General features: G+C 44.0%; 1 protein-coding gene and 1 long non-coding RNA gene across 5 annotated transcripts in view; one reads left to right on the plus strand and one right to left on the minus strand.

The window, feature by feature from the left end:
* PRKCE (protein kinase C epsilon) overlaps positions 1-21,987 on the plus strand; it is a 542,457-nt gene that overhangs the window by 386,000 nt on the left and 134,470 nt on the right. The gene's annotated exons all lie outside the window — the stretch shown is intronic.
* Positions 10,007-21,987, minus strand: part of LOC132346563 (uncharacterized) — a 36,578-nt gene continuing 24,597 nt past the window's right edge. The window contains exon 2 of the long non-coding RNA XR_009496409.1: positions 10,007-10,242. This is a non-coding gene — a long non-coding RNA (uncharacterized lncRNA). The remainder of the gene's footprint in view (positions 10,243-21,987) is intronic.

Below are 21,987 nucleotides of genomic sequence, written 5' to 3' on the forward strand. Positions count from 1 at the left end.
AATGTTCATTTTTCAAAGTTCAATTCAGTAAATGATCCTCCCTTGATCAATGCCTTTATGTTCACAAGACTATTGTTTTGCATCACGGTTCTGAATTCAAACTCATTTTCAATGACTAATGGTCCCGCATCAGGAGATCTACCATGAGGTGTTACAATTGTCTTATAAAAACACAGCACAGTTTCTAGCACACAGCAGGCAGTATAAATTTTAGCCTCTGTCTTATCCACTTCTGTCTTGTTCAGTTAACAGTTTCAATATGCTTTATATAGGTAAGTCCTCCACCCCCAAGCTGGACTGAGAGCTTTGCCACATTTCTGTTAGCCTGTTAGCCACTCAGTCATGTCCAACTCTTGCGACCCCATAGACAATAACCTACCAGGCTCTCCAGACAAGTTAGCCTATAGGGATGACCTTTTCTGACCAGCTGGCTAAATGTTCACAAAACAGAATTGAGAAACCATTGTTGGTAGATTTGAACCCCCTTATGAACCTAGCTTCATAAGGATAAAATATACATTATCTGTCCCCTAAGCTGAGTCCAGATGTCCTTAACTGCAGCTATGACCCAACCTCTTAACCTGTCTAGTCATCCCACAAGTGTTTCAGGAGGGCATCGAGCAAAAGATTACCAAGAGCCATCTCTTCTCCCAAATGTCTATGCCCAACTAGAGGATGAAAGCTTTGTTATATCATTTTTATTTCTCAATTGTAAAATCTAGTCAATTTAGAAGTGTAACTACTTAACATGAAGAACACATCTTCGATTGTGTGTCCCTAGAAGTCAGGTAGCTTGTCCTTCTGACTGTCTGACCCACTGCTTGAGCTGTGGTAGTACAAGTGGGTCACCTTGACATTGGCTTCCATGTGGTTTCTCTGAGTGCTTTTATTTATCCAAAAGAGTCCAGTGAATTCTTGCTGGATCTTTTGTCTCCTTCTTGCCACTGGGAGAGAGGGGGAGATGTATGTCACATATTAGGGCTGACTCCCCAGTATGAAAGAAAAGGTTCCTGGTTCCAGTAAAGAACATCTTAGAACTGCTCCCTGGTGGTTTCACTTTGGAGGCTGCCATCCTAATTCAAGAAATGAGAGAGAGAGATGGGTCATCCTTGGATCAATAATAACATCACCTTCCATTTCAGGGTCATCCTTGGATCAATAATAACAAAAAGAACAACTTATATTATTGTTGCTATTGTTTAGTAGTACTTGTTAAATGCCAGGTTTAATGTCAAGCATTTTACATGTACTAACTTGTTTAATCTTCACATCAACCTTCTAGGTAGGAGGTCCTAGAGAGGTCCCAAAGAGAGGTCACATAGCTGGAAGTGGCAGACCCAGGCAGTTGGCTTCCAGAAACTTCATTTTGTCCTAGTTCCCAGGGGATATTAGGCTCCTGAGGATTAATGATCACAAACCAAAATCTCAAGAGACCAAGGTATAAATAAAACAGCAGTTGGTTATCTTATAGTGAAGTGATCAGACTATTTATGTCTATTACCCAGGGTCTCTGAAATAACTCTTGCTGGGAGGGGTATTATTTTAGGCAATCCAAATTGTATTCAGAAAGCAAGAGGAGGAAAAACAGGCCCTCTTCCTCCTATTATGAGGACTCTTTTCTTTCAGAGGCAATTGGAAGCTGAACCATCCACTTTTTGAATCCTTCAGAGCATTTTATTTTACTGTGACAATCCAAAGAGAATGCCAGGAGAGATCATAGACAAAAAGAATTCTCTTAGTTGACTCCTGAAGTGTGGCAGAAGGTACACATTAACTCCTTTGTTGGGTCAATAGGATATTCACTTGGAATTCATCAGCAGTATGTAATCCATTTTGTCTGGACCACTTGTGTGCAGGTTGCTAGGGAACTAAGCTCTTTACCCAGCCCTGGCTCTTAGAGCTGAAGCCTTCTGGCTCTACAGATAGGTTTGGGCCAGACCCACTGATAGTGAATTGGATGATGATAGGGACTGTGGCCTTAGCTCATCCTGCAAAAGGCACAGCATAGTAACAGTCTGAGGATGAGAGTGGTTGGAGAAGCTGATGTCTTTGTTCTCTGTGTTTCTTTCACCATTTATCCAACCCATGCCAATTTTGTTTTTCAAGTAATGACTTAAATTCAACCTCCTTTATCAAGCACTAATTTATGAAGGCTTTCTGGATGTACCAACTGCTGCTGCTAAGTCGCTTCAGTCGTGTCCAACCCTGTGCAACCCCATAGACGGCAGCCCACCAGGCTCCCCCGTCCCTGGGATTCTCCAGGCAAGAACACTGGAGTGGGTTGCCATTTCCTTCTCCAATGCATGAAAGTGAAAAGTGAAAGGGAAGTTGCTCAGTCGTGTCCGACTCTTAGCGACCCCATGGACTGCAGCCTACCAGGCTCCTCCATCCATGGGATTTTCCAGGCAAGAGTACTGGAGTGGGGTGCCATTGCCTTCTCCGGGATGTACCAACATTAACACTAAAACCACACAAATGCAACCAAAGGAAACACATTGCCATCCATTTTGAAATATTCCCATGATCTCATTCACCTGGAGTTTTTCTACTTTTCAGGGAGTTAATTGGAGATATGGGAAAGATTTCCTGATGTATATAAATCGAAAGGGAATGTAACAAAGAAGTACAAGTAGGTTCACTAGAAGAAAACTTGAAAATAAAATACGCTTAAAAAAGTAATCATCATAAATGCAGGTGTGATTTGTTCATCTTGCAAAAGCCAACTACTTTCATAAAATGTTTTTGAAAGAATTCACTAGGAAAAAGCCTTGGGTTGGCAAGACGCACTTGGTTTGCTGGGTGGAGTGGCTGAAGGGTCGAGGTATTGGGCAGAGTCACTGAGACCTGAAGTGTTGAAAATGGTAGCAGGGGAGGAGCAGTACAGGGAGAGGAAGACACAGGGAAGGTATCCCATCAGCCAGGGAACAAGTGTCCTGCTTTAGTAAACAGTAGACAGCCAGTATTTCCCCAGTACCTGGTATGTCTTTTGCTTCTTACTAGGTGTACCAGTGACGGAAAAAGACACAGCCTTTATCCCAAGAATTTCTTGTCTATCTAGGAAGGTAAGACGAGCACAGATGAGCCAGAAGAAAATGAAATATTCTGTGTAAAATTGAGTGGTGCAGAAATCAGCTTAGAATGTCAGAGGAAGAAGTGCTGTGAGTGGGCTGGAGGAGTGCACACACTCCTGCAAGTGCGAGGGACACTCACACATGAAGGACTTTGTCACAGGAGTAAGAACCCTGGATCCCATCCGTCTTTGAGGAGCACAGTGGTGATAGTCTGTTAGCACCTTTGGGATGGGCTCCATGTGGTCTCATCATTTTGTGTCAAGGAGCAAGACCTGTCTGAGGCAATTGTGCTTGTTTACTTCGTTTGGATCCTTCCCTCCAGTCACCTGTCTCAGTGCTGATCTCTGCAGCTTTAAACCACATTAGCCTCTGGAGGGATGGGAGGCGGATGGGATCAGCCCATCACCGTGGGAACTGAAGAGAGCCCAGTGTCCTCGGCACTGGGTAAACACAGGAAGTCAGCAGCTCGTGGATGCCACGGGCAGAAACAAACAGGGTCCTCCAAAAACTTAAACGATAGATGGATGCTTCCAGCCCCCGAACCATGTGACTCCTGGGCATCCACATCCCCTGAAAGGCAGCTTCTCTTTAGCTCTTTGAGCTACTTCTTAATTCCTGGATCTTGAAGACATTAAGTTCAGCCCCAAATACATACATTCAGATGCTCCGTCCTCATCTGTAGGAAGTGGCCCTAATACTCTATAAGATTATGAGTAAAAATCCCATTTGATCCAAATAGACATTTTTGTGGGAGCAAAAAGTATTAAGTTGGAGGGCTTTGTCAAAATCTACATAAATTTTTCAAAGGTTAAGGTAATGATGTGAAACTTAAAATCCCAATTCCCATAAAAATGGACGTTTAGACTTCATAGGTAAGGAAAGACGAGTAGAGAAGAGTGTGAGCAGTTGGACAAAACTGGAAGAAACATAGAAAACTGCAAAAAAATATGAGGAATATGGAACTTAAAGGGAAAATACCTCCTTTTGGAGGATGATTATCATTTGGAAGGTTTGAATGCATTTCTTCCATCTTTAAATCTACCAAAAATGTCACTCTAATATATGGAAATAGTATTTGAATACAGAAGGTGAGGGACTGGCCACAGCTTACTAAAATATGGCAGACAGTTTACATCCAAGGAAACAGAATGAATCAGTTCAGTTGCTGTCATGATATTTTAGGGATGTCTTTTAAAAGAAAGGGCACTTTTAAAAACTAAGATCTCAACCAGAAGAGCTGGTGATGACAAAGAAGGAAACACAGACCAAAGATGTAAGTTAGTCCCAGAAAGAGCTATGCAGCATAACTGCATTTATATAAAGTCCCCAAATAGGAAACATTAAACAATGTATTGTTTAGAGATAAACGCAGAGGTGATGAAACTATAAAGAAAAACAGTTTAAGGCAATAATTACCAGGAAGGTCTACCTGGTGATTACTCCTGGTGGGAAGTGGAGGAGGGGATGTGATCAGAGAGGGTTAAAACAGCTTCTGAAGGCCAGCAACCACCTCCTATCCCTGATGGCTCAGTGGGTAAAGAATCTGCCTGCAATGCAGGAGACACAGGTTCGACCCCTGGGTGGGGAAAATCCCCTGGAGAAGGAAATGGCAATGCACTCCAGCTTTCTTGCCTGAAAAATCCCATGGACAGAGGAGACTGGCGGGCTACAATCCATGGGGTCCCAAAGAGTTGGACATGACTGAGCATACACACATCATGACTAAAAGGAAGTTTGTTTTGATTATTCTTTAAAATATATATTTTATATATTCTTCTGTAGGTATATAATAAAAGGGAAGAGAGGAGAACAAGATCATGAAAAAGATCTTAACTGCTGTAGATATTAGCATTCTAAATGACGATATTGCCTCAAAAAAAATTCTCACTGTAGTAAAAATGAGCTTGAGGACAATGTCTGCGTATCGTTATTTTGCCACCAAAGTCTCGTTTTTCCTGTTGTCTTTGGCAGTGAGGTCTGTCTCAAGGACAGGAAGTGCAGCCACTAGTCCCATGGTCTGTTTAACTCAAAGGATAAAGCATAGACCCTATCTCCTTCCCAAGACCAAGGCCAAGAGGGGGCTGAAGTCTCGAGGTTATCTGCAGAAACACTGGCCCGTCTTCAGCCCAGACTAGGACCTCCGCTTCCCAGGTTGAGAATTCTCAGGGAGTAACCCAACCCAGCCTCACCTTTTCAGCACGCAGCTCTGCTTAGGGGAGAAATCCCTCCGAGTCTCCACTACTTTGGTGCTTTTCAACATTCTAAAATCTTGTTTTATAGCCAAGAAGATGTCATCAGACATTTCATTGGTGAGTAATGAAAACCATAGAAATCTTTATTTTCTCTCTACAAAATTATATTATAAATGAACTGCTTTGCAGTTATATGAACCAAACATGTTCTCTCCAGATCCTGCCATATGCTCTGTGGGGGACATGCCCCTTCCCGTGCCTCCTTCCCCCATACCCTCCACTGGTGGAAATTAGCTTTCCTTGCTGCCATTACCAGCGCCGAAGATTTATAGAATGTTTTCTGTAAGCCCAAAATAATAGCAGCTGATATTTTTACAGCATTTACTATGTACCATTTTTAAAGCTCTTGACATATTTTGATTAATCTAATCCTTGCAAGGGCCTTATAGGGTAGACGTATCCTGAGACACAGAGAGGTAAAGCACCTTCTGCAAAAATCACACAGCTAGTAAATAGCTGAGCTGGGACCTGGACCCAAGCAGTGTCCACCCCGTTGTGCTAGTGCTCAGCATGCTGTGCTGCCTCAGCTAAGACGTTAACCACTTTCAGGTGTGACTGGCTCACCACATTTCTTGCAGTTTTATCATCCCCCCTCCCCATTTTATGGATAGGCATACTGAGGTTTGGAATTTAATTTCACAAAGGGTTGGTGATGGGACCAATGAAGAGCTTCTTTATTCACTGTCCCCACACCCACTCCTTCGCCTGCACCCCTCACACCAACCCCCACCCATCTCCCTGTGAAATGGAAAGTCTTCCCTTTTCCCCAGTCCCAGGGTGCGTGGCCGCTGCAGCAGAAGGAAAGAGCAGATCCTGGAGTGAGAGCATGAGCAAGCCAGTTCATGTGTTGCTAATTGCTTAAACATCATGGAGTTTGTCTTATTATGGTTTTTTTTTTTTTTTTTTTGTGGGAAAGCTTTTTATACAATGCTGGCTGACTCCTGAGCCTTAAAGTAAACAACTACATCATCCTGTACAGAGAGTCAGGAAAAAGGAAACTGTAAGAAAATATCAAACTCCTCCAGCTCACTCTCTTTTTTAAAAAATGTAAGTGAAGGAAATAATGTTTAGGGGGATTTACTGGGGTCCGTGTAACAGAAGGCTCTGTGATTAACGGCCCCCTTCCCAAACTACATATTTGAGTAAATGCCTCCCATACCATGCTTTTTTTCTCAATGCCTTTGCTGTAATGTAAGGAAGACAGTCCACCCAGAAACCATGGCTCAAAGATTTTATAAACCCATTAGAAAGTTAAACTACCTCCCATCAGGGAGTGGTGAAAAGTCCTCACTTGTAAAGCTGCTGGGTGGCTGAGTGGGTGGATGGAGCTGACAGCTCTTTGTGGTCCTTGAATCCTGGGGATGGAACATGTATGTTTACTTGTCTCCATCATCTAAGAACGTGGACAATGTGCTTGCCACTGAGATTACAGCACTCAAGAACCTTCCAGATAAGGATACAGTCAGAGGCACAGCAGACTCAAAGAGAAAACCCCGGTGCTCCAGCCATGAACCTCCTTGTCAGTGGCTGAATCCTTTAAACCCACACTGGGCCTCTCTGGAGGGTCTTCCTGGTTGCCTGTCTGACTTTAGCTTTTCCTGTCACCCCAGAATCACTCAGGGCAGTGATATGTGACAGTGAGGGTTACTAGAAGGGCAGAAGATACAGTTACCCAAATCACCCGTGCGTGGGCTTTTCTGACAAGTGTCCGTGCCAAAGGTTGTGAAGTGCTGTCCCTTCTCTTCCATCACTGTTACTCCTCAAAAGTGGTTGCATCTTTCAGAGGTGATTAGGGGATGTAGAAGATCTAAAGCTACTGCCTTTCGGATTGCCAGAATGAATGTTTCCTAGGGTTGCTGCTGTAGTAACCCTTTTCTGTAGCACACTGTAATTATGTCCCAGCAAAAAGGAATTACCCACTTAAATGAACTTGCCCCTTTCATCTCCCAGTCCACCCCTGGTTTCTGCTGGTCCCGCATGATGTGGGATAGTCCCTGTCTTCCTGCTGTCCAAACCCTAGGATCCCTGCTGTCTTTGTCTTCCATAGATCAAGTAAGTCTCTTTTCCCCGAGAGTAGCAGTTTTCATTTTGTGTTTCCTTTTTCGCTAGGTAGGAACTTCCTGGGGTGTGTATCTTACACTTGTCCTCGCATTCCTTACCTGTAGGGCATCCTGTTGTGCAGCTTTTCTTGTGATGTAGTAAGCTCTGTGTGTGTAGGAATGGACATTTCAGCAGACTTGCCGTAAACACTATTTTGAGTAGTAACAGGAACAACAGATTTTAGTGGGGTAGCCATTCTGATTTTTATTAGAAATGGACCCCTCCTGGAAGGAATTTTACAAACACAAGGAAAGAGCTTCCCCACTTTGCCACCCTCTTCTGGGACTTTGGGCCCTGCCAGTGGCCTGTAGAATAAAATGTCCTCTGCTGGATCTCAGTCAGCTCCTCAGTTTCACTGCCCACTTTCTGGATGCTGCCGGGCAGATCCCTGCCTTCCACCTGTTCCCCTAGCTTGGGGTGCCGAAGCCCCACTTCTCTGGTTAACCAGATCTCCAGCTGCTGCACTCACATCCCATGTCCTCTGTGAATCCTTCGGTTCATTCAAACCCCTTTAGTGTTTATTAATGACTCTTCTCACTTGGCACCCAGAATATACAGCGTGACTAGCCCGACTAACCTCTCCAAGCCAATTATAAATATCTAAGGCCAACACAAAGGCTTTTCTACCGGTGTGTGCCCATTTGCATGTATGTGTGTGTGCATGCGTGTGCACGCATGCATATGTATGTATAGCAGAATCCCACTTAGGGAGAATAAGTGCTCAGTAAAGGCATGCTGTGGCAAGGATGGTAGTGACAGCTAGTGTGATTAAGCCCAGCAGGAATCATTTGGGGAATTAAAATCAGCTGATTTGTGTCTTGCAGCTAATCCATCATTCTCCCCCTTTCAGCATATGGCTGTAGAATCCTGAATAGGATTCTGTTATATTCCAGTCACATTGCTCCTCACAGCTCCTACTAATTGACTGCAATTAGCATGGGAGAGAATCCAAACTTTTTTGTTTTTTTAACCACCTCTCACCTTAGACACCCTCATCTCTCAGCCTATTAGAGACAGGGCATCTCACAACAACCATTTAGTTTCCAGAGACCTATTATTTTGTCTGATTTTTTAAAAACTTACACCAGATATTGAGAAAGCTCACAAATCTTGATTTCCTCCTCCACAAAGCAGAAGTACCTCCACATCCTTGGGTTCCACATCCATGGATTCAGCCAACCACAGATGGAAAATATTTGGAAAAAATTTCCAAAAAGGAAAACTTGAATTTGCTATGCCCATAATGATTTACATAGCATTTACATTGTATTAGGTATCATAAGTAATCCAGAGACGATCTTCCCTGAAGGTTGAGTGGTTAAGAACCACCTTTCAATGCTGGGGAGCCGGGTTAGATCCCTGCTTGGGAAACTAAGACCCCACGTGCTTAGGAGCAACTAAGCCTGCACACCACAGCTGCCAAGATTGCTCACTCTGGAGCCTTTGTGCCACAAGCAGAGTCCTTGTACCACAGCAAAAATCCCAATGACGCAGCAAAGATCCTGTGTGTGCCGCAACTGAGACCAGACGCAGCCAAATAAATAAATGTTTTAAAAATGCAGGAGTTTGTGTGTAGGTCATATGTAAATCCTTCACCGTTTTATATAAGGGACTTGAGCATTGGCAGGTTTTGGTATCTATGCAGTCCTAGAACCAATCCCCTTTGAATGCCGAGGGACAACTATAGTAGTGCTCCCCTCCACGGGCTTCCAGGAGAGCTTAGTGATAACATGCATGCCTCCAGCACAGTGCCTGGCAGGTAGCGCACAGGCAATCTCACATTGCTTCCTGGGGTCCTTTGTGCGTCATTGCCTCCCTTTATCTCCACAGAACCTACTAGATAGGCTGGGTACTGGTGTATTTTCCTTTGATAGATGAGGAAACAGGCACAGGTCAGTGAGAGAAATCGCCTGGGGCCTGTGATTCATGAAGAGCCAGGACTGGATCTGAGGGCTCGCCCGGCCCGCTTCGCTCCAGTGCTCCTTTTCCTGGCGACGTTCCTTGTGGGGGTGGCAGGAGAGAGGACGGCCTTTGCCTATGGAAGGAACTCCCACCCTTGGCTTGTGCTGAGGAAACTACCATTTGTCTCTAAAAGTGAGCCTGAGTGTGTCTGGGGGACTCACCCTTGTATGGTCAGGCTACCTCCTTACCCCCAGCCTTCCTGAACTTTCACCTCTGCTTGTGGCCAGCAATAAGATTCATTAAAGGTTAAAATATTGTGTATTTGTCTTGCATCCCAGTTATCCTGGAAAGTTCCAGATGACTTGGGAGATTTTATAGGTTTCGCTGAAAAACACCCAGGCAATGATGGGTGTTGACGCTCAGAGGTCCACTGGCTAAGCAAGGGGTGATTTTTGAAAAAGGCTTGTAACCCTAGAAGCTCCTAGTCAGGAGGCTAAGAGAAAAGGATGAAGCGTTTTAATCCTCTCTATAGTCTCCTAATTAAGTGACTCTCATTAGTCATGGGTAAAGTTTCTCTCCCAAGGTGTGTGCTTTTTGCGATATTAATGAAATTTCAGGTTTCCCAGCTCAGGCTTTCACAGCTGTGGCCTACCAGTGCTTTCGGCGGTGAGAAAGAAATCCTTTGCCAAGAATTCGTCATGTAATGAAAACAGGAAAGTATGGAAAATGAAGCAGTTATCATCAGTGCTGCTGCTAAAGGTCACAGTTTCATTTACAGAACTGGAGCTATCCAGCTGGAAGAGAAAGGCCCATTCTCGTCTGCAGGCAGCATGAAGGTGTAGAAGCGAGGATCAGGTGGCCTCCACTCACGGTGCGGTGCGGCGGTCCACATGTAGTATTACGGAGACCAGTCATTTCTGGGAAGATTACAGAGGAGAAAAGGTGAAGCAGACATTAGTTATGGACTTAGGCAGGTCACTTTTAGCACCAGGAATGACAACATATCACCACACAGGCGTTTGGAAGCAAGACAGAGACCAGGAGCTATTACCCCTCGTTACTTTCATTAGGCATGGTGGTGGGAAGTCCCCCCAGAGTGAGAGGTCTCCTTGGTCTCTCTGGGGCAGAACCCCGTGCCCTGTGTTATGAGTGCTGCCAGACAGACCCTGCTGTGTGAGTGGATTAGTGCACCACCCTTATGGCAGAGGTCTCAACACTAGGGTGCATGCATCTCCCAGGGAGCTGGTTAAATGGCAGATGGTAGGGCCCCCTACCCGTGGGTCTAGATTACTTGGATCAGCATTTTTTTAATGCAAGATGGTTGCTGACAGCACTTGAAGAAACACTGCCTGGTAGTGGCATGGCCACCTATTTTTAGAGAACTGGCTTTAAAATTAATCACTAAGTGACTGCCCCAGGCACTGTCCTAGGCCTGTTGGGATTTGCAGAAGATTCATACACTGTGAGTCTTATCCTTCAGAAGAGTATATTGGGAATGGAGTGGGCAGAGCAGGATTGGCCAGAATTAGGTGCCAGACCATTGTTGGGGTTCCAGGAGGGCTGGAGAGTCAGGGTCTGCTAGGCAGAGCTGATGGGGCTCTGCCGGGCCTGGAAGACTGGAGCATTTGCACAGATGGCTCAAAGGGAAAGAGAGCATTTCTGATGGGGGGCTACCAGTGTGTAGGCAGCCTTGAGCTTGTTACATTACCAGCCTGAAAGCCTGTGTCTCCATTTCAAGAAAGTCATAGGTTCAGTGGGCATTGGCCAAGGCTCCCTGAAACCTGGTGTTAGTGAGCCTGGAACAGGCACCAGGTCTGAGCAGCAGCCCAGCCCGCCATCAGCAGGTGAGGACTTAGCCCAAACCATGCTGGAAATGACAACACTCTAAGGTTTTTAAGACTTTGCTCAGAAATAGAGGGTATTTGGGTCACCATAGACTGTGGTCTATGGGAGTTCTGAGCCTCAGTATTTATACCTTGATGTTTGTGTGGAAAGTGTGTTCTGGATTTCAAAGCACTCAATTCTATGTGATCCTGTGGTGGGACTTAACGGGACTATCACATCTTTTAAAGGATAAGAAAACAGGTGGGTTGTTCTTGAAATTCTCACAGATATATGGGGTGGAATTGAGTCTCTTGTACAGGCCCTGTGACCACCCCCTCAGCTGAGTTTATCCTGCTGCCCCACTGAGAAAAGTTGCATGAGAGGATTTAGAGCTCTTAGAGGCATTTTTCAGTCGCTGTCTCTTTAAAGTGTGTGTGTGTGTGTGTGTGTGTGTGTATAATTTCCTGTCTTATTAGCCTTCAAGATCCATCTAAAATGTCTCTTTGTGCACAAATAGCTGTGTTATCTGGGACCCCCCTGCCCAATCCTGTCCTTCTGAACATAGTCCAATTTCTTCATCTTTTCACTTATTAAGATTGTTAAACTATGGTACTATGTCCCCTCTGCTGCTTTATATGGTAATTATGTCTGTGATAGTGTTTCCCATTATGCTAGACTATAAAAACCTTGAGGTGTAAGGAGTTAGGTAATAGTCATACTTTTTTCTTTTTTCCCCTGCTTTAACTCTTAGGGTCATAATGGATAAAAAATACTTGTCTCACATTTATTAACCCTTCAGTGTGAACTTACTGATTGATTTCAGTTTGCCTAATCATAAGAATCCAGTTCAGTTCAGTCGCTCAGTTGTGTCCGATTCTTTGCAACCCCATGAACCACAGCATACCAGGCCTCCCTGTCCATCACCAACTCCCAGAGTTTACCCAAATTCATGTCTGTTGAGTCAGTGATGCCATCCAACCATCTCATCCTCCGTCGTCCCCTTCTTCTCCTGCCCTCAATTTTACCCAGCATCAAGGTCTTCTCAAATGAGTCAGCTCTTCGCATCAGGTGACCCAAGTATTGGAGTTTCAGCTTCAACATCAGTCCTTCCAATGAACACCCAGGACTGATCTCCTTTAGGATGGACTGGTTGGATTTCCTTGCAATCCAAGGGAGTCTCAAGAGTCTTCTCCAACACCACAGTTCAAAAGCATCAATTCTTCGGGACTCAGCTATTTTTATAGTCCAACTCTCACATCCACACATGACTACTGGAAAAACCATAGCCTTGACTAGATGGACTTTTGTTGACAAAGTAATGTCTCTGCTTTTTAATATGCTGTCTAGGTTGGTCATAACTTTCCTTCCAAGGAGTAAGCGTCTTTTAATTTCATGGCTGCAGTCACCATCTGCAGTGATTTTGGAACCCAAAAAAATAAAGTCTGCCACTGTTTCCACTGTTTCCCCATCTGTTTGCCATAAAGTGATGGGACTGGATGCCTGATCTTAGTTTTCTGAATGTTGAGCTTGAAGCCAACTTTTTCACTCTCCTCTTTCATTTTCATCAAGAGGTTCTTTAGTTCTTCTTCATTTTCTGCCATAAGAGTAGTGTCATCTGCATATCTGAGGTTATTGATATTTCTCCAGGCAATCTTGATTCCAGCTTGTGCTTCCTCTACCCCAGGCATTTCTCATGATGTACTCTGCATATAAGTTAAACAAGCAGGGTGACAATATACAGCCTTGACACACTCCTTTTCCTATTTGGAACCAGTCTGTTGTTCCATGTCCAGTTCTAACTGTTGCTTCCTGACCTGCATATAGGTTTCTCAAGAGGCAGGTCAGGTGGTCTGGTATTCCCGTCTCTTTCAGAGTTTTCCACAGTTTATTGTGATCCACACAGTCAAAGGCTTTGGCATAGTCAGTCAAGCAGAAATAGATGTTTTTCTGAAACTCTCTTTCTTTTTCAATGATCCAGCAGATGTTGGCAATTTCATCTCTGATTCCTCTGCCTTTTCTAAAACCAGCTTGAACATCTGGAAGTTCACGTATTGCTGAAGCCTGGCTTGGAGAATTTTGATCATTGAATTACAATATTTATATTGATTGATTCAGTTTTCTAAGGCTATGCAACAGATCACCTCAAAACTTAGTGGCTTTTAAAACTAAATTATTCCTCGTATTCTATGGGCCAGAAACTTGGGAAACTGGACTAGGCGGCTTTTCTGCTCCAAGTGGCATCAGTTGGTGTCCCTTGTTTGGCTGTATTCAGCTGGTGGCTGGGCTGGGCTGGAAGGTGCCAGGAGGCATCACCCATGTATCTGGTACTCATCCTCCAGTGACTGAGCCCAGGCTTCTTTCCAGCATGGTGGCTGGCTGCCCCCAGAGAGTTCCAGATGCTGCCAGGCCTCTTAACAGGTAGACCCAGACCTGGCATAGTTAGTATCACTTCTTTGTATCCAGTTGTCCAAAGTAAGCCGCAAGGCCAGCCCAGGCTCAAGGGGAGGGAAGCAGATTTTGTCTTTTGATAGGAGGAGCATGCCCCTCATGGAAGGAGTACCAATGGGGCCATCTTTGGAGACTACCGCAGTCATAAGGGTGATTAATATTGAGCTTTCACTTTTGTTGGGTACTGGCCAAGTATCTTTATGCTTTTTATCATTTAATCCTCACACAGTTCTAAGAAGAAGGTGCTATTACCATTTCCTTTTTATATTAAATAAAGAAACTGAGGCTTGAAAAAATTAAGTAACTTTCCCAAAGTGACACAGCTCTCCTTTGAGAGGAGTGGACTTGAGACAAGGTAATCTAATTTAGAACCTCTTCTTGGCAAAGAGAAACCTTGACGAAACTTGCAGACAAACTCTGAATTCTTTTACATGCATGTCTTTACATTACTTGCTGTGGGAAGTCAAAAAGAATAAGCCACATCTGGGAAATAAGACTGAAATATACAAGATAATTTATGTATTGAATAATAATATAAGCTAATAAGTAATATGATAAATAGGATGGGCCCTGCAGTAAATGATGGAGGAGTTTGGAAAAATGGAAAGTGCAGCTGTCTTGAAGGAGGTAGGAGATGGGTCCTTTGGATGAGCTGGTGATCCTTAGGAATATTTCTGGGACTAGGAATTAGCATGAGCCCTAGCAGGAAGGCCAGAAGAGACTGGTGCTCACCAATGGAGCCAGCAGATGGAGAATAGACTGGGTCCTGACCCCACAGAGCTGGGAGGGCCAATCAAGGAGTTCAGACTTCCTAACGCAGCCTAGAAGGGTCCTCTTGTTATGAATAATCAGATATTTTGGCTGGAGAGAATCCCTCCAGGCTGGTCCTTGACAGCTAGGACTGTGGTTGTCCATTTCTGCTTACCCTAGAGGAGCCCAGTGCCAGTCAGAGAAGTACACTCGGTTAATATACATGAAAGAATGTACCTCAGAGATCTTCCATCCAACTTCCATGTTCAGAGATGGGGAAATCCAAGTTCAGAGACCAAGTGATTTGCCCCATGTGACAGCCAAGACAACAACAGAAGTCCTCTGAATTCCAGGGTGTTTGGCAGCCTACATGGAGGTTAAGATTTTGGGCTCTGGAGTCAGACCATCTGTTTCTAATGAGGTAAATACCCTTGAGCAAGTTTCTTCACCTCTCCATGCTGGAGTTTCTTCATTTGGAAAGTGGAGATATTAGTACCTACTGCATAGAGGTGTAGATGAAGTACCTTGGATAAAGCACTGAGAACAGCGCCAGTCTATGGTGAATATCAGTGAATGATAGTAGTTATAAAAAAGCCTTCCTGAGTGATCAGTGCAAAGAAATAGAGGAAAACAATAGAATGGGAAAGAGTAGAGAGATCTCTTCGAGAAAATTAGAGATACCAAGGGAACATTTCAAAGATGGGCACAATAAAAGAAAAAGTATGGACCTAACAGAAGCAGAAGATATCAAGAACAGGTGGCGAGAATGCATAGAAGAACTATACAAAAAAGATATTAGTGACCCAGATAATAACCATGGTGTGATCACTCACCTAGAGCCAGACATCCTGGAGTGTGAAGTCAAGTGGGCCTTAGGAAGTATCACTACGAACAAAGCTAGTGGAGGTGATGGAATTCCAGCTGAACTATTTCAAATCCTAAAAGATGATGCTGTGAAAGTGCCAATATGCCAGCAAATATGGAAAACTCAGCAGTGGCCACAGGACTGGAAAAAGTCAGTTTTCATTCCAATTCCAAAGAGGCAATGCCAAAGAATGCTCAAACTACCGCACAATTGTACTAATCTCACATACTAGCAAAATAATGCTCAAAATTCTCCAAGCTAGGCTTCAACAATCCGTGAACCAAGAACTTCCAGATATTAAGCTGGAATTAGAAAGGCAGAGGAACCAGAGATCAAATTGCCAACATCTGCTGGATTATAGAAAAAGCAAGAGAGTTCCAGAAGAACGTCTACTTCTACTTCATTGACTATGCTAAAGCCTTTGACTGTGTGGATCACAACAAACTGTGGAAAATTCTTCAAGAGATGGCAATACCAGACCACCTGACCTTCCTCTTGAGAAATCTGTATGCAGGTCAAGAAGTAGCAGTTGGAACTGGACATGGAACAACAGACTGGTTCCAAATAGGAAAAGGAGTACGTCAAGGCTGTATATTGTCACCCTGCTTATTTAACTTATATGCAGAGTACATTATGTGAAATGCCAGACCAGATGAAGCACAAGCTGGAATCAAGATTGCTGGGAGAAATATCAATAACCTCAGATATGCAGATGGCACTACCCTTACGACAGAAAGCGAAGAGGAACTAAAGAGCCTCTTGATGAAAGTGAAAGAGGAAAGTGAAAAAACTGGCTTAAAATTCAACATTCAAAAAAGTAAGATCATGGCATCTGGCCCCTTCACTTCATGGCAAATAGATGGAAAAACAATGGAAACAGTGAGAGACTTTATTTTCTTGGGCTCCGAAAACACTGCAGGTTGTGACTGCACCCATGAAATTAAAAGACACTTACTCCTTGGAAGAAAAGCTATGACCAACCTAGACAGCATATTAAAAAGCAGAAACATTACTGACAAAGGTCCATTTAGTCAAAGCTGTAGTTTTTCCATTAGTCCTGTATGGATGTGAGAGTTGGACCATAAAGAAAGCTGAGCACCCAAGAATTTATGCTTTTGAGCTGTGGTGCTGGAGAAGACTCTTGAGAGTCCCTTGGACTGCAAGGAGAGCCAACCAGTCCATCTTAAAGGAAATCAGTCCTGAATATTCATTGGAAGGACTGATGCTGAAACTGAAACTTCAATACTTTGGCTGCCTGATGAGAAGAACTGACTCATTGGAAAAGACCCTGATGCTGGGAAAGATTGAAGGTGAGTAGAGAACGGGATGATAGAGGATGAGATGGTTGGATGGCATCACCAACTTGATGGACGTGAATTTGAGCAGACTCCAGGAATTAGTGATGGATAGGGAAGCCTGGCATGCTGCAGTCCATGGAGTCGCAAAGAGTTGGACATGACTGAGCGACTGAAAACTGACTGGGGGCTTTCCCTGCTTCTTTAAGGAGGGATCTGTGTGTTTATGTATGTGGTATTTTGTTCTTCCTTGGTCAGTGTGTCTCCCATCACAGGTCTTAGTTCTGAGCACATTATCTATAGGTTTCTGGGAACTGCTCCATCAAATGTCAAGAAATAACAGCTGCTTCCTCTCCACAGACCTCCCCTTGTCCTTCTCACATCTGGAGCGGCTCCACCACAGCTCAGTCTCATAACCTGCACCCCCCCACCCCTTCCCCGATGGTCTTGGGAGAACTCTGAGGCCATGGGCTGAGAGAGGCAGCCTGGCTAGAACCCAGACCAAGATTCCCATCCAGACTCAGCTGCATAACCACAGGGGATCCTTTGGCAAGTAAACTGCTCTGACTTACCTTAGAGCATTTTGGGGAAGATTAGAGACACTGTTCTAGCATAGTGCCAGGCACATATTAGAAACTCATAGTCACTTGATTAATCCCTGGTGGCACAAACTGAGATTTGCAACTTCAGGGGCTACTGTCTCATTGGCACACACACTGCCTGGACATTGGAGTGACCACACAGTGGCATCACTACATGTCTCTGCAGGTCTTGGTTCTGGGAAGGGAACCATGAATCTGGATTTTATCCAAAGAGCTAGTCTCAGAAGCAGCCTGTGATCACCTGAGTTGTCCTTCTAGAGCCAAAGCTCTCACCTATCCTCTTGTCTCAGACGGGGTTTCCTTTCCTCTGACCAACAAAATCAGGACCGCAAAATCAGGGGTCACAGCAGAGAGTGCCTCCATTGGTCAGCCCTTCCAGGTCCCCACCCACACCTCACAAGCCCACACTTGAGGGCTTCTTTTTAGTACCTCTGTAGAAACATCAGAATTGAGGCTGAACTGAAAGCCCAGAGACTTCTCTGTGGCCCTAAGGACCTGAGGTCCTTTCTCACAGAGAGCAAATGAGGTCCAGATCTCCCAGGTGGCAGGAAGCACAGAGGTACCAAGTGCCAGGGCTCAGTATGACTGTCCACGCCTCTTACTGAGGCTCCCTTTATAGAAAGATGCAAACTAACCTGAGAAGTTCCCTCTTAACTTTTCAGGGCTGCCAGGCAGGAATTCGTCCTTGAACCAAGTGTCAAGTGGATGATTCTATGGTTCTCTTATGAGAAGAGACTGCAAGACTGTAATGTTGGAGACAGTGTAATAACAGGACACTTGGTCTTTGTTCGCTTTCCTGCTCCAGTACCTCCCTTCTTCCGACCAAGTTGTGCCCTCCCAGCCTTGGGGAAGGAGCATGTGAAATGAATAGACCAACAGGGGTCTGAGCACAAGGACAGAATAATACTGTCATTTATAACAAATATCTGTTGAGCATTTATGCTGGTATATATATAAAGGGTAAAGGGTAAATGTAAATTACATGTATATGATATGTCTGTATATGATATATACCATATATATATGATAAATACACAGAACAAATGGCCTAGCACTATGCTAAGCAAAAGGGCTATAATACTATAAATTCATTCATTCCTTTAGCACCTGTTTCTTATGTCACTACTATATACAAGGCACTGAGTGTTGGGAATCCAGCAGTGAACAAATCTGCTGGAAATCTGTGCCCTCGTAGAACTTAACGTTCAAAGGGGTAGAGGGGAACGACAATAAACAGGTTAAAAAACCCACAATGTCAGGTGGTGATAAGACAAAAACAAAGCAAGAAACAAGAGCAAGGGCAGGTGAAGTAGAGTTCTGAGAAAGGGGATTTGTTTGTCTCTTGTAATCTGGGATATTCACAGAAGCCTTTCTCATAAATTACAGTAACAATTGATCAGCACTGTTAAAGTGTGAGCCATTTACCTGGGGGAGGAGTGTTCTAAACAGAGGGAGTAGCCAGTGCAAACACCCTGAGCAGGAGTGTGCCTAGTATTCCCAAAGAACATTGAGGAAGCCAGCGTGGCTGGAGCAGAGTGAGCTAAGGACAGGATAGGAGGAGATGGGCCAGAGGGAAGGGAGGCACTCCCCTGACCATCCTAGAAAAGAAAGAACGTAGTCTTGTAAAAGCTTAGATAATGGGACAAGGTAGAATGTGGTGAGGACAGACTAAGGGGCCCGGTGATTTTAAAACAGAAGAGTGTCTTCTCTGGATGGGGGCAGTCAAGGAAGGCCCCCCGATGGGAGCCAGGACTTGAACTGCTAAGAGGAAGGACAGTGCAACCAGGTGGAGGCTGATTCTGGCAGCAGAAATGTGAGGGATGCTCAGATAGTCTGCATAGGGACCTAGTGAAGATAAGGCCAGACACAAAGGTGAAGGCTGTGTTTAGAGGGCCTTGGATGGCTGACGGGAAAGTTGTGAAAAATCACTAGAAGCCTGTCTATCCCACTTTCCGTACCCCCATGCAGACAGCCTGGCCCAGGCCAATGGTGGTGCCAGCTCGCAAAACTTCCTAAACCCAGCCTGTTCTTGTCTCCCTGCCTCGGGTTCATCCCTTTCCTGCTGACTCATACTTTCCTGTATCCGTTCCAGTGATGACTATGGCTCTGCCAGGGGCACAAACCAGGTCCCCTTCCACCCACAGTCACCCTCCCTGGACATTAGTCTTTGAGTTCTGCCGTAATTCTCTTTCTGTCTTGCTGGAACTGCTGGATTCCCACAGGCAGCGGGGGTGGATAGCTATTCCTATGAAGTGTTACTCAGTTTCTGAATTAAAAAGGCATGTGAGAGTTGAAGATAAGGATCCCCCATTCCCCACAAGTCAGGCTTAACCGTGAGCAAACCTTACCTCTTTTCATCCATCACTAGTGACCTGGGTATGAGAAAAGCAGGAAGGTGTTGTCGCCATATGACATGGCAAAAAGGGATTAGCCGCTAATGCCATTTGGTTTAGAGATGCATTGTTGCATAAAATACTCTGAAGGAGTTCAAATGTCCCCCAGGCTAATGCTTACATCCTCAGATTGGTAACACTATAGCTGAGTATTGTTTTACTTGCCATTTTTCAAAAGAAGGAGAAAAATACTCAAGCCATTATTCAGTTGAATAATAATACATTTGAAGGAAACAACCACAACTCTCAAACCCTACTTCTGTGGGCAGGATGTGGTGGGGCTATTGTTCCCTCCGAGGCCACCTTTCCACCTAGAGAAACTGGTCTGGGTCATGATCAGATTATAGGGAATATTAGGAGGCTTTGAGGATTTGGAGAGAAAGTCTTAAAGATGGCAGCCTAGCTCTAGCAAAAAGGATAGGATCACTGACCAAAGCCAGACACTCGTGACCTCTATTTTTGGTGCTGGTTGACTTTGAGCACATTGTTGAAACTCCTTGAACCTTAGTGTTCTCATCTCAAAAAAAAAAAAAATAAGTGGGCATGTGTTAGCAACTCTGTGGAGGTAATCATCTTGTAGTATGAAAGTGTATTTAATCAACAGGTAGTATGCAGTGTTTTAAGGTAATTACATCTCAGTAAAGCTGGCAAATAAATGAGGTTAGGGTGGTAATGACCATCTCCTAGAGTTGTTTCAAGGTTTGGGTGTGAAAAAGTCTGGGACAGTGACTGAAATAATTCAGCTAGGACTCAGGAAGAAGGGTAGTTGGGTGTGGTACTGATTGGCTAGAGGCCCTTCCTCTATATTTATCTTCTTTATAAGCCAATTATACTTTTGATGTAATTCTGAGGAAAAAAGTTGAGGCTACATAGCATTTAAAATTCTTAAAAAAAAAAAAAAAAAAAAGGCATACTGGCAGTGATTGCCAAATTATTGAAGTTCCCAGATGAAGGAGTGAATGTTGGGTCTTGGCAAAGTGGCTTGGGGAATTTCTGAGTGTGAAATCTGAATAAAGAAATCTAAACTAGGGGGGAAAAACCGTTTCTCCAGATCTTATCACTGTATAATGAAGAGCTGTATAAAAACTATTTGTCCCGACTGCATGTTTACTTACCAATGAGCAGGATATCTTGGAGGCCAAAAGTTCAAACTACTGTTAGCTCCCAAGTGTTATGTGAACTTAAAATGAACCAGCTTCAAAAGTGGCTCGAAAAGTACTCTGACCCACAAATGTTCCCACCTCCCACGTGTTCCCCAACACTTGCCACGGTCCTGGGGAGCTGGGTGTTAAATATCTGGAAAGATGAAATGAAGGCATGGTGATAATGCTCTCCCTCCCCAGTACAGCCTCTACTCTCAACACTTTTTCCAGATACTTCCTTGGAAGTCAAGTTCTTGTTCCATTACATCAAGCTTCCAGGCTTAGCCATAGTTTATAATGATAAACAAAGCTCTGCCAACTCCAAACAGTGAATTGATAAAAATAGATGATTTATTTTGATTTGTTTTTTAAATGCTAGCATAGTTTTTTGAATTTTCATACTCTTTGCTGTAGTGACTATGATGTCTTCAAGTTAGGACCTAGTCTTACTGATGGGCGTTTGAAGTGTTAGCATGATTCCTGGCTTATAGTACGGATTCCATGCGTAATTTTTGTAGTAGGCATCATATATACTGTTAACATGTCGTTTAGTGATAGTAAGATCGATCATGGCCATGTCCCATCTCTGTTTTAACTGGCTGTGTGATTTTGGTCAAATGACTTAACTTCTCTGTGCTTCAATTTCTTCATCAGCAACATGAAGATAACAGAAACTAATAAGGCTACTTTTGAGGATTCAATGGGTGAATAATGTGAAATCTTCAGTAAACTATATAACGCATATAATTTGCTGTGATATTTATTATGGTTCTCTTCAGCTTTTCCATTTCTTGCTCTCCTACCTTCTACCAGTTTCTCTGTGCCTCTCACACCTTCCTTCTGTGAGAGTTCCAGGGAACTTGGAAACCAGTTGTCAGTTTTGCCACCGCTTTCTTTTCACAATTGCACTTGCCTCATCAGAGCCTTATGTCCTCACACAGATGTTCCTAAAAACTGTTGTTAAATAAACAACAGACTTACTAATCAGTATCATGTAAGAAACGAGTCGTCAGTCCAGGTTCGATGCATGATACTGGATGCTTGGGGCTGGTGCACTGGGACAACCCAGAGGGAGGGTATGGGGAGGGAGGAGGGTTCAGGATGGGGAACACAGGTATACCTGTGGCGGATTCATTTCGATATTTGGCAAAACTAATACAATATTGTAAAGTTTAAAAATAAAATAAAATTTAAAAAAAAAAAAAGAGAGAGAGAGAACTGAGATCTCCGAATTCTTCCATTGGGCTTACAGCACTTCTTAGAAGCTAATAGACGTTAAAGATGTCCATCCCAAGGGGAATTTTACCCCAAGATACCCACAAACCCAGAAATGATACCCATGC

Source organism: Bos taurus, chromosome 11 (genome assembly GCF_002263795.3).
Source record: "Bos taurus isolate L1 Dominette 01449 registration number 42190680 breed Hereford chromosome 11, ARS-UCD2.0, whole genome shotgun sequence".
In the NCBI taxonomy this organism is placed as follows: domain Eukaryota; kingdom Metazoa; phylum Chordata; class Mammalia; order Artiodactyla; family Bovidae; genus Bos; species Bos taurus.